Genomic DNA, 12,061 nt, shown 5'->3' on the forward strand with positions numbered 1-12,061 from the left:
ATGCAATACACGGAAGGTCTTCTCTACGTGTTCTAGCCAGCGCTCTGCATTCTCATGCCCCTCACTGCCCTTAAACTTATCCAACTTCAGATTATACATAGTCTCCAGAGGAGTCCTCTGGGGAGGGCGCATCACTGACTGAAGGGCTGTAGCGAAGACTTCCCCCAACTGAGCGACATCGGGGAAGTTAGACTCGGAAGTACGACGTGGTTCCCGACGAGGAGGCATAATTCTGACAGAAGACACCAAAATCATTAGAATAATTACAAGGACACAGGACTGCCAAACCTAGGCTCTGATACCAAACTGACACACCCCGACCGAGATCGGAGCGTGCTGGCCGTCACACGAAGGTGACGTAGCCATGTGCACGTGCGGAAGCTAATAAAGTAGTAATAAAAGGTACGAATAATTAAAAACTAGCATACAAAGTACTAGAATAAGTGCGAGTATGTGCGGTACAAGAATTCAGAGCAGGTCTATAGCAGTCCAAATGAAACGACAATAGTGGTACGCTCGAAGGCGACCCTACAATGGTGAGTGTCTGTCAGAAACGCCGAAAAACCCTCTGGGGAAACCACCGCAACGGCTAAGCAACTAGAACCTGGAGGGGCGCAAAACAAAAGCGTGAGTGGGCAAAAACAAAGCTCTTTGAAAATCATTTAGCAAAATACATTCTAACCCCTCGCCGTAAAACCTGTATACTTCCCAGAAAATATATATACGCATAGTACATGTGTTAAGCATGCTCAAATATATGCCATATGCTCGATAATATGCCATGCCGACATCTCATAAAGATATGCAAGTGCTCAGGTATAATCATATCCACATCGTGTAATCTGGCAGCCGGAGTCACCTAACGTGACCTGTACGGCTGCATATAGAGCTCTAATCTCAATCTCAATATCTGAACCTGACCACGAGTCGGAACCACCTAAAGTGGTCTGTACGACAGGACTGGGTGTAAATAAGTGCTACGATCACGTGAAGCCTGGGCGAATAATCGCGGGTCACCTACAAGTCGGAACCACCTAATGTGGTCTGTACGACAGGCCTGTGCACCTAGCTTGGATCCAAGCTGAGCCTAAGGTGCGGGAGGTGAACATCACGTGAAGGCCTGTGCCCTGCTCAGGGCGGGAGCACTAACACCGGGGGTACAGGTTATGAGCTCTCTAGGCATCCCAAACCACTACTGAAACATAAACGTGAATGTCACTTACCTGGCACTTACCTGTGCGTCCACAGCACCCAATATGCACATGTATATGTATGCCACAATAATGCATGCAATGATGCATAAACGATAATAATAACATGCATGGCATAAGGCAAATAACCCTTTTTAAATCAATTTCTGGGAATATAAATGTATATAGGTATATACGGAAAACAAAAGCCCACTCACTGGTATGTAGAAGGGTCGTAGCCCCCCTGTCTCGCGTGTGCACGCTCGTCCTCGGGGTACGTGTCACCTAAATGCGAAACAACTATAAAAACGTTAACTTTAAAGCACATAACCCAATTCTCGTAAAAACTTCTCATACATTACTCAAAATGGACAAATGAATATACCAACGTGCTCTACACAACCTCAGGATCACAACCATACTTTTAAAATAATTTTTGGACCCCGCACGCGCCCCCACGCGCCAGCACAGGCACGGACCCACGCGCCCCCACGCGCGGCCACGTGCCAGGCACACTGACGGCGTCAACTGACGCCGTCAGGAATATTCCTTTAACCCGACGGAATATTCCGTTAACCTTAACTGACGCCGTCAACTACCGTTAGGAATATTCCGTTAGACCTAACGGAATATTCCCCTTTCTTCTCCGACCACCCTCGCCGGACTCCGGCCACCGGAAACTGGCCGGAAAACTGGAAAAACTTAAAACTCACTAATCTCCTTCGTTTTTCATCTAATTTTCACGTATTTTACACCAAAATGAAGCCCTAAACCTCATCTACCACGTTGGACTAGTTTTAGAGCCTAAAAACAACTGGAATAAACTTTTCAAAAACATGGAAAATCGGCCAAACTTACAGTTCTTGGTTCCAACGTCCAAAACCGTCCAACGATGCACTCCCAAGCTCCTTGGGACCTCACCAACACAACTACAACCTTCAAAAGTCCAAAAACTAACTAGATTAAACTTGCATGAACAGTACACAATTCGGACCACTTCGAATCGACGTGAAAATGGTAGTTTCCTTACCTGAAAATGGTACCACTGGACTCCTCTCAGCCTCACGAGCTTGATGGTGTACTTGGTTCCCTCGATCTGCTAAGGTTTGAGGGGTTTTGGGTTTGTCCGTACAATTTCAATGGAGAAGAGAGAAAGGGAGCACGGGAGAGACAGAGAGAAGACAGAAAGAGAGAGAGAAAGACAGTATCTGTGTGTGGAAGTGTGTGTGTGGTCCAACACATGCCACGCCACCAAAAACAACCCACAACGTGACAAAAACGAACTAGGGGCAATAAGGTAATTTCACACGTGCGTTTTAATAATCCCGGGACGGGATGTCACAATTTCACTATGCCAAATTTCATTTCCAGGCACCAAAAAATGCGCAAAATTAAAGTTGGGATTTCATACTCTACTGGGTATCGAAAGTCATGTGAAAGCTCGAAAGTAACCAAACCAACAGCCAATTTAGTACACACCTAAGAAAAACTTAAGCAAGAAAATATATCCAACTCCTCAATCATTAATCAGAAACAGTAACACAATCATTGAAAAACCTTCAATCATTTATCAAAATTTAATTAATAAAATTGGATGTTGGGGTCAAACTTTTGTGTCCGCCTAAGGATATTTGAGGCTAAAACTTTAATTTTACTCAATTTAGCTTTTAAGTTATTTTATTTTCAGTCTTCAAATTTAGAGTAAATATTTAACATTCTACAGTGTAGTTTCAATTTCAATTTTCATGCAAGTTGTCATCTTCGAAACTTCATGCCAATAGAAACTCTACATGCATGTATTCCTGGTATCATGAACACAAGTCTATATCAATATATAATATTAGCATATACTTAGCGGGAACCAATTATTCTTGATGCTTTTGACAATGACAAAAATATATATATATATCGATGTCGTATATATACTTACATCTTCACTGTGCATGCCAACTTTTAGGGCTTCAATTTGGGATTGTGAAGTTTCAAGATGAAAATTTTGGTACCCTTTAGTGAGAGTTTGTATACTGGATTTATTTTCTTTAGACCTATGTTTGCAATTTGAATTACATGACTCAAAATCTATTGTATTTCTTCAATTTTTAGCTTCGAGTTTAGAGAAAAATTGGGGATGTGATTAATAATCTTTTGTGTCCGTTTATGTAGGGGAAAAAGCAACGTAGGGGAAAAAGCGTCATTACAATACTGTTAAATACTGTCTTATGAACAGTATTTTTTTCAGTGCAGTGAACCTACGCGCTACTGCAGGATTTGCAATACTGTTAAAGATGTAAAAGGTTTTGAAAAATATATATCCTAAAGCATTTTTTTTTTAACAAACATTATTATCTACACTAAGTGGCAAGAGAGATATTGGTATGCATATTATATAACAAAAAGACTTATTATATTACACCCCATAAATTGTTGAATAAGCCTCACATATTACACCCCATCTTTACACCCTACAAATTGTTGAATAAGTCTCACATATTACACCCCATCTTTACACCCTACAAATTGTTGAATAAGTCTATATCAATATATAATATTAGCATATACTTAGCGGGAACCAATTATTCTTGATGCTCTTGACAATGACAAAAATATATATATCGATGTCGTATATATACTTACATCTTCACTGTGCATGCCAACTTTTAGGGCTTCAATTTGGGATTGTGAAGTTTCAAGATGAAAATTTTGGTACCCTTTAGTGAGAGTTTGTATACTGGATTTATTTTCTTTAGACCTTTATTTGCAATTTGAATTACATGACTCAAAATCTGTTGTATTTCTTCAATTTTTAGCTTCGAGTTTAGAGAAAAATTGGGGATGTGATTAATAATCTTTTGTGTCCATTTATGTAATTTAATTATTTGATAATGTTCTAACAAAATACAACCCCAATAGAACAAAATGGACCAAAGAAAAAAAAAAAAAAGTGAAATATTTACCATTCACTATTCATAGTTTTGGTCAAAGAACTCAAATTTCAGAGATAAAAAACAGAGAAGCTTGTATGCATCATTTATAAAGGTTACCTCCTTTTGGTTGAAAAAATGAAGTGTGATGTTAATTCTGCTTCTGCTTCCACCTCCTTATGGAACTTGACCCGCCAGTAACATTTGTACTTCAACCTACAATCAGTAACCAGTCAGTACCTTTGGCAACCTCGTTGGGGCATGGCAACACTATGAATGGGAAGATTATTGCAACCCTAACAAACAAAGAAAAAGAAGGAGGCATTCAGTTGAGGATGTCAATGAGGGAAAGAAGAAGAAGAAGAAAAGAGCTAGTTGAGGAACGGAAGAATATTGGTGCTGTGTTCAGTTTGGAGGCATGTTCTTAAGAGTTTACAAACTGCCTATATGATTCTCTCACTTCAGTGTTTACAAACTGCTCTGGTTTATTCTAATTTGGTTGTAAATTAATGATTTTACTCAAGGGAATTGGGCATGTTGCATGTAACATCCCACATTACCCATGTTGCCGTAGGAACTCCGAAGTTAAGCGAGAGGGGGGCTAGAGCAATCCCATGATGGGTGACCCACTGGGAAGTTGCTCGTGAGTTCCCAAAAACAAAACCGTGAGGGAATGGTAAGCCCAAAGCGGACAATATCGTGCTACGGTGGAGCGGGCCCGGGAAGTGGTCCGCCCCGGGCCTGGATGTGACATTGCAGACCCTGCTGAATTATGTAAATCTCTATCACCCTTAACTGTCACGGTGAAGCAACTGTTACTTCAACTATTAACCGTTCTATGAGAGTGTATGCTACTGCCATCATTGCAGTAGTTTATAATCTAATCAAATTAGTAAGAAAAACATATGTTCTCATGCATGTAGAAACTCAGTGGAGAGAATACTACATTTGCAACACAATGAAAAGAGGCAAACACATGACAAATATACTCAAAAAAGAGCCCACCAATTTAATGAAGAATTCTTCAAAACTCAAAACTTTAAACGTACTTCTACAAAATCATGAAAAATTTAATAAAACCCAAATAATACGTAACAAAATTGAAGCATATCTTGACATGCAAAAGGTCAAAAGGTACCTGAAGTGATGAGCAATGGATTAACATACTTTTTTTTCTTCACCTCTTTGTGAGTTGCTCTTTGCATAAACTATAGCAATTAAAAACAAAAAAAAACCATTACATTAAATTTATCTGAATATTTAATCACAGGTGCACTAGAAAATTATAAAACTCAAAATTAAAAAAACCCCAAGATGAATTTAAGAAAAACCCATATCAGATTCTAAGTGGGTTTATGAAAAATAGTATTAATCAGATATCAACATAGTAAATAAATAAATAAAATAAAATAAAATAAATTGAAATTTACCTACCTTTAAGTTTCAAGGTTTTTATTTAGAATCCAAGGAAACCCCAGATCAGATTCTAATAAGTGGGTTTATCAAAAATAATAATCTAATAAGAAATTAACACTGAAAGTAAATAAGAAACCGAAAAAAAATTTGAATTTTCTTACCTTTAGTTTCTGGGTTTACACCGTGGAATCCAATTAAGAACTGAAGGATGAGATTGGTGATGGTTTTTGGTGTTTCTGGGTTCGTGGGTGGGGTTGGGGTTTTGAATCGTGATGTTAAGAGAGAGCGAGAGAAAGAATGATCAATGATGTTCACCAGAGAAGAAAAAGACGATAAAAATGGACAGACTGAGCCCCAGATAAATAGACGGTCCAGATTCAATTAGATTTACATTGGAGTAATATTGAAATTACACAATTAAGGCAAGGGCATTTTCGCACTGTTATTATGAACAGTAAACTAGTGTGTTTTCAGCTTTAGTATAGGTTCAATTTTCTTTTACCAACTGCTTTTATTTGAGAGAGTCGGTCCTTTTAAGAATAATATGCAGTGGGACTGGCCAAAACAAATTTACATGAAACTACTATTTTCTTGTTTCATTATCGGACAAAAAGAAAAGGACATATGGTCACTTACAAAGAAAGAAAAAGGAAGGAGATGGGAAATTAGTGTTGGATTTGTTGTGAGTTATTGCTTTGGAAGAGTCAAAGAAGTTGGCTATGAGAGATGAAAGAAATGTTTTTATAAACAATTAAGGGAAGAAATGGTTTTTCAAGACGCGTAGATGCTTTCTTTCATATATTTTTCTCCCACAATAAGTAGGCAAATTGAGATATGAAAATAAGAATCCGGATCCTCTTTGTAAGGAATCCGTTAATCCTGTCCATTTATCGTAAATCGTGCAGTCATAAATTATTTTAAATATTTTTATTTAAAATTAAACACAAACGGTACTTGACAAAAACTGACCGCACTATGTACGATTAACAAACATTGTGGAGCCAAAAATAATCAAGAAAAATATGGAGGCGACACGTAAATTCTTGGGTGAAAAAGACAAAATTATCCTAAGCACACCGGAACTCCCACACTCAAGAAGTAGACAACAACAGCTCAATCAAGGTCATTCAAAACCTATTTGTTCAATCCTCATCAAATCCTCCCCATAAGGTATTTCGTATTTATTCTTTTCAAAATATGATTAATTAGCTAATTAATTGATTAATTAGCCTAATTGATTACAATTACACCCAAAAACCATCATAAGTGGCCGGACCCCTTTTCTCCAAATAGGGGTCGGCCACACCCCTATAAATAGCCACCATTTCTCCCAAAAACCTAAGTTTAACTCTTTTGCAAAATTCTCCAATTTTCTCTAAACCCTTTCTCCCTCAAATTTTAACTTTGGCATCGGATGTTCTTTAGCCAAAACCCCCTACCCCCACTCATTGTGGGCGCGTGAGGCTTTTGGCCTTGACCTAAGGTGTTAATTGTTTTGCGGGTGCATTTTTGTCCACGAAGAAGAAGGCGAAAATTTACAAGGAGCACAATGACATAGCTCTTGACCAAGGCAGGTAATTGAACTTATTCAGTAGGAAATTGTACAATTACATCTTTTGCTATAGTTTTTCAAATGTGTTACGACAATTTTACATCACTATTGATATTCTACGTCTCCACCTTGCAAAAATTACAAGGTACGCTGCCATTCCTTATGATCTACTTATCTATCATCTAGATAATCTTAACACACATTATGTAATCCGTGTTTAGCAAAAAAATATGAACTTATATAAAAACACAAAACAATTATATATAAAAATGAACATAGACAAACTAGTACATGCACAGTTTATGTTACTATTTCTTTCAATATTTCCACATTCGTTCATTTGATTGAAATATTGTTCTATAACAGGTTTAAACTTTGTTTTTCTAATACCTTATCACAAAATAATTCCACCTTGGACAAGTTACAAGGTATGCTGCAACTTGTGCTTTGATAAATTGCATTCAAATTGATATTGCTTAAGAATGCATTAAACATGTTGAATTCCATGTCCGCAGCAGCGCACGGGCACCATTGCTGGTTTATTGCTATATGCTTTACAAGGTCAACTATGTCATCCAATCATCTTCCCTGCTTGAAATAAGATATATGTAGTGGGGCCGAGTAAGAAATTTACATGGAACACCCCCATATTAGAAAAAAAGATTATTAGTCAATACGATGAAAGGAGGAAGGGAGCAAGAAATTAAGAGGCTCACATACATGATATACGAAGGCGCACAAGTATCCACAACTACGTATCGTTACAATCTCCTAAAAACCCACCTCCCAGTTCACAAATATTTTGCCACATATCTTTATAGAACGTGACACAGTGTACATATTTCGTTGAAGACCGGTGAGAGTAGTCGTATACATGTATCAAATATAAAAAAGAGATTGCGATTGCAAATGAGGGTTTGTTATAGAGAAAGAGAAGTTGCTAAGTTTTGGGAACAAAGTCAAAGAAAATACGGAAAATGAGGGTTTGGTACAGATATGTACGTATATTCATTAGCAAACGAAAAATGCAACATTAAGAAATCGTACAAAGTGAGAGAAAAATGAAAATCGAACTTGCCTTGAAATCATTGAGCACAAAGATATACACATGAATGAAGACTAGGTAGCGACCATCTCTCTGCTAAACAACTAGAAATATGAAACTATAAAGTATTGTTGAACCGATGTATATCCTATTTAGACCTTCGAAGTAATCTTGTTTCTTTGTTACACAAGATCGACTTCTCAATTCGGACAAGTACTTTGGCTACATCAATCATGCATGGTCTTGCTTCCTTTCCGTCTTTGGTGCACAACAGTGCCAGTGCTAAGAAATCTTGCAATTGCTGATGTGCTTGCTCATCTGCCTCGACTTCCTCAAGAATGCAGGGATCCACAATTGTCTTGTATTGACCATTGGAAGCATTTAATTTCACTTATTTAGGAACTGATGCCATCAAGAATACAAGTAAAACCACACCAAAGCTATAAACATCAGTTTTTTCGGTGATGTGCCTTTCACATCATCTTCAACATGCAACTGCTAAGGAGGAATCGTGATCAATAGTGAAAAGTTGGAGAGTTTGGGAAAGTAGTCATCGTCCAAGAAAATGCATGTGGGCTTTAGATCCTTATGAATGATGGGTATGGGAGATGTAAGTGCATTTGCAACTTTCTTTGCAATTAGCATTCTAGTTTTCCATGGTACTGATTCAATATCCCCTAAACCTCCATGGCGGTCGAGAACTCCTTTTGCTGCGTATTCAAGCACCAGAGCTGGTATAGAGAACTCTAAGCAGTAGCCCAAGAGTGTCAAAGCGTTCTTATGCATACTCTTCTGTATCGATATGATAATATCATAAATGGCCATGGATGTAACTTCAACCTCACTAGGCCAACGCACTTGGAAGTACTTCTTAATGAGAACTGAGCGGTCATCTAAGAAATCTCTGAACAGTAGGTAGGATAAATCCTTACTTATAAGGCAAGAAGGATCAAAATTGTCGGTTGCCTTGACGAGCTCATCAGCAGAGTATGTGTGAATAGGACTAGATTTTGCTCATCAACAGAGTATGTGTGAATATGACTAGATTTTCCATCACACTGAAGCAATGACACGCCACAATCCCGATATCCCCAAATACTAGGATAAGCACGTGCTGGCCGACATCCGAGGGTGACGAAGCCATTTTAACATGCATGCAAGTGGTATTGGTAAATGATAGTAAATAATTATGTAAATAAAAAGAAATACACAAATGCGGAAACGTGTTCAGAGCATACAACTAATCAAGAAAATGTGAAGAGAATTATTATACAAAGGTACGAACAAAGGAATGGGTCCTACAGTGAGAAGACATGAAGATTCCTATACGGAAGTGCCCTAACGCTGGGATTATATGCCTCGATTCTAACTCTTGAAGTGGGGCACAAAACAAAGGGTGATGGACCAAAGTTTATAATAATAATACTAATAATAAGAAAACCATTTTCTTTCTGAACATACTAACCTCCTGTTTTGAAAACTCATATAGTACTACATAGTAGGTTTTCTAAAAACTCTGGCATGCCATGAAAAACATTCGTAAAGCATGTACGTGTAAAGCTGTGCTCAGTAATGGTACTATAGTCACCTAAAGGAAAATCCGTAACACATTTGTAAATCACACCAATGATGTACTCAACTAAAGGTATCATAATCGCCTAAAGGCATAACCATCACCTGAAGGTAAAGTTGTACGACACTGGGTTACGCTAGTGAAGAAATACGATAGGTCCCATCACCTGAAGGTGAAGCTGTACGACTCTGGGTTATGCCAGAGAAGAAACATATACATGACATAACACACCGACACTGGTCTTGCCAATAAAGCTGGGAGTATGTCATAAATATCCTAAATTGTGTCCTATGGCCATAGACGTCTACATACTCATGTTGTGTGTATGTGCTGTATGAATCCCCATTAGATAAGCACCGTAAATATATCTCAAAAACTCATATCAAATCACCAAAGCTCAAAAGCTCAAATCCACATCTCATAAATCCAAAATAAATCATATCCGTAAATCCATAGAATTTTATTTACGAAAATCCGATAATTCATAACCTTTTGTAAAACGTAAATTTGATAAGTCATAAATAATGCATAAAACGTACAATCATGAAATCATGCTTTTCATGAATGCAAGCCTAAAATTTTTATAAAAATATGCAATTTAAGAAAGGGTCCACTCACAAATATTCTGTGGTCGGGGAGCCGCTCAAACTAGAGAGGACGAGATCACATTCCACCGATGCACCTAAACACAAATAGAAACCATTTAATAAAAGTCTACTAAAACAATAGAATTTGGGGAAACAAACAGTGGATTATGATTCGGCACATCGAAAAACCTAAGGAGGGACCTCGGTTCCCCCATGCATCGCTACACGTTGCCATAGGGTGGCGGCTTGGGAGGCCAAGCGCCACCGTACGCGCCGAGATGGGTCATCGGAAAAGTTGTTGGCGCCGTCATGGACAACAACGAAGCACAGTACCTCCGGCGGAGGTGCGTGTGCTCCATGCACTGACCTTGAAATCAGGAAAACGGTTCTGGGTCGGGTAAGATTTGGGTTTTGGGTTGCTAGGTTGGGCCGAGTTATTGGATTGAGCCCAATTATTGGGTTGGGCCCAGTTTTGGGTTACAAGTAGGGTCGACTCGGTTTTAGGTCGTGGGTCGGCTGGTTTCTGCAAAAAATGGCCGTGAATCTAAACAGAGTCCGATTAGCTCCATTTCACAATTATAAGTAGTATGCCATATATGGATTTGAAGCTACGAAGGAGAGGAACAAAAATATACCACTGGCGTTCTTGGCCGGAAAACCGCTCGAAAGTCATCGAAAAACTGGGTGAAAACCTTCTCGATGTAGTTTTTGCGTCGAAAACACACCAAAGCGCCTAAAAAACAACCTAATTGTACTTCTAAGCACCATTTACAAAGATTTGGGGTGGTTATCAAACTTACCCATGTCAGAGACGACGAGAATTTGCCAGAGAATCCTTTGAACAGTGGTGCTGCCACTATGAAGAGAGAGAGAAATCGTCCTAGGCTTGGCGTTCGTGAGTCCGACTTTGATCGGTAGAGAAAGGTTAGTAAATGTGGTGGTGCGGTGGTCGCCGGAGCTGCGAGGGATGGTTGTTCGGTGTCGAGTTTGTAGAGGAAAAGAGGGACGAGAGGGAGAGTTTTGAGAGAGATAAGTGAAGAAAAAGAGTTGAGTGGTGAGGTGAGGTGGCAACAAGAGATTGGGTGAGTCAAGAGAGAGAGAGAGTGAAAAATGAGATAAGGGCCAGGAAGGTGGGAGACACATAAGAGAGGGAGGAATGGGGTGTGGGCCCCACTGGCTCACAAAACAACACGCACAAAATATCTCCCAACATAAAATTACCAAATTGCCTTTCACGTTCGTAAGTCTGTAAAATCTCCATCTTAGCTCCAAATTCGATTCCGCTTGTGCCCATGCATTCGTAATGACTCCACGGGAAGCTGATCAATAGAATAAACGAACTTACAAGACTTTGGATGGCATTGTTCAGATTGTACGTGCAGTTTTAAACAGTTATCGATCGATTCATGATTCCACTGCAGATGGTATGTGAAAACAGCGCATGCAGCAGTTCTACTCCATTAGTTTCAATTTCTTTTACCAACGGCTTTCATGTGAGAATCGGTCCTTTTTAGAATAATATGCAGTGGGACTGGCCAAAACAAATTTACATGAAACTATTATTTTCTTGTTTCATCATCAGACAAAAAGAAAAGGACATATAGTCACTTACAAAGAAAGAAAAAGGAAGGAGATAGGAAATTAGTGTTGGATTCGTTGTGAGTTATTGCTTAGGAAGAGTCAAAGAACTTAGCTATGAAAGATGAAAGAAATGTTTTTATAAACAACTAAGGGAAGAAATAGTTTTTCAAGACACGTAAATGCTTTCTTTCATATA

The 12,061-nt window shown here is 38.7% G+C and overlaps 1 protein-coding gene across 15 annotated transcripts in view; it reads right to left on the minus strand.

Annotated features, from left to right (window-relative positions):
- LOC137727885 (non-functional pseudokinase ZED1-like) overlaps positions 1–12,061 on the minus strand; it is a 59,299-nt gene that overhangs the window by 10,731 nt on the left and 36,507 nt on the right. For 3 of the 15 annotated variants that reach the window (XM_068466744.1, XM_068466729.1, XM_068466730.1), the window contains exons 1-3: positions 5,689–5,844; positions 5,250–5,319; positions 4,232–4,327 (exon numbers count right to left, since the gene is read on the minus strand). The exons of 7 other annotated variants lie outside the window; for them this stretch is intronic. The gene's annotated coding sequence lies outside the window, so the exon portion shown is untranslated. Of the gene's footprint in view, positions 1–4,231; positions 4,328–5,249; positions 5,320–5,688; positions 5,845–12,061 lie in introns of those variants that run through there. 5 more of the 15 variants (XM_068466736.1, XM_068466735.1, XM_068466739.1 and 2 more) reach the window with 3 other exon arrangements.

This window comes from Pyrus communis, chromosome 3 (assembly GCF_963583255.1).
Source record: "Pyrus communis chromosome 3, drPyrComm1.1, whole genome shotgun sequence".
Lineage (NCBI taxonomy): Eukaryota > Viridiplantae > Streptophyta > Magnoliopsida > Rosales > Rosaceae > Pyrus > Pyrus communis.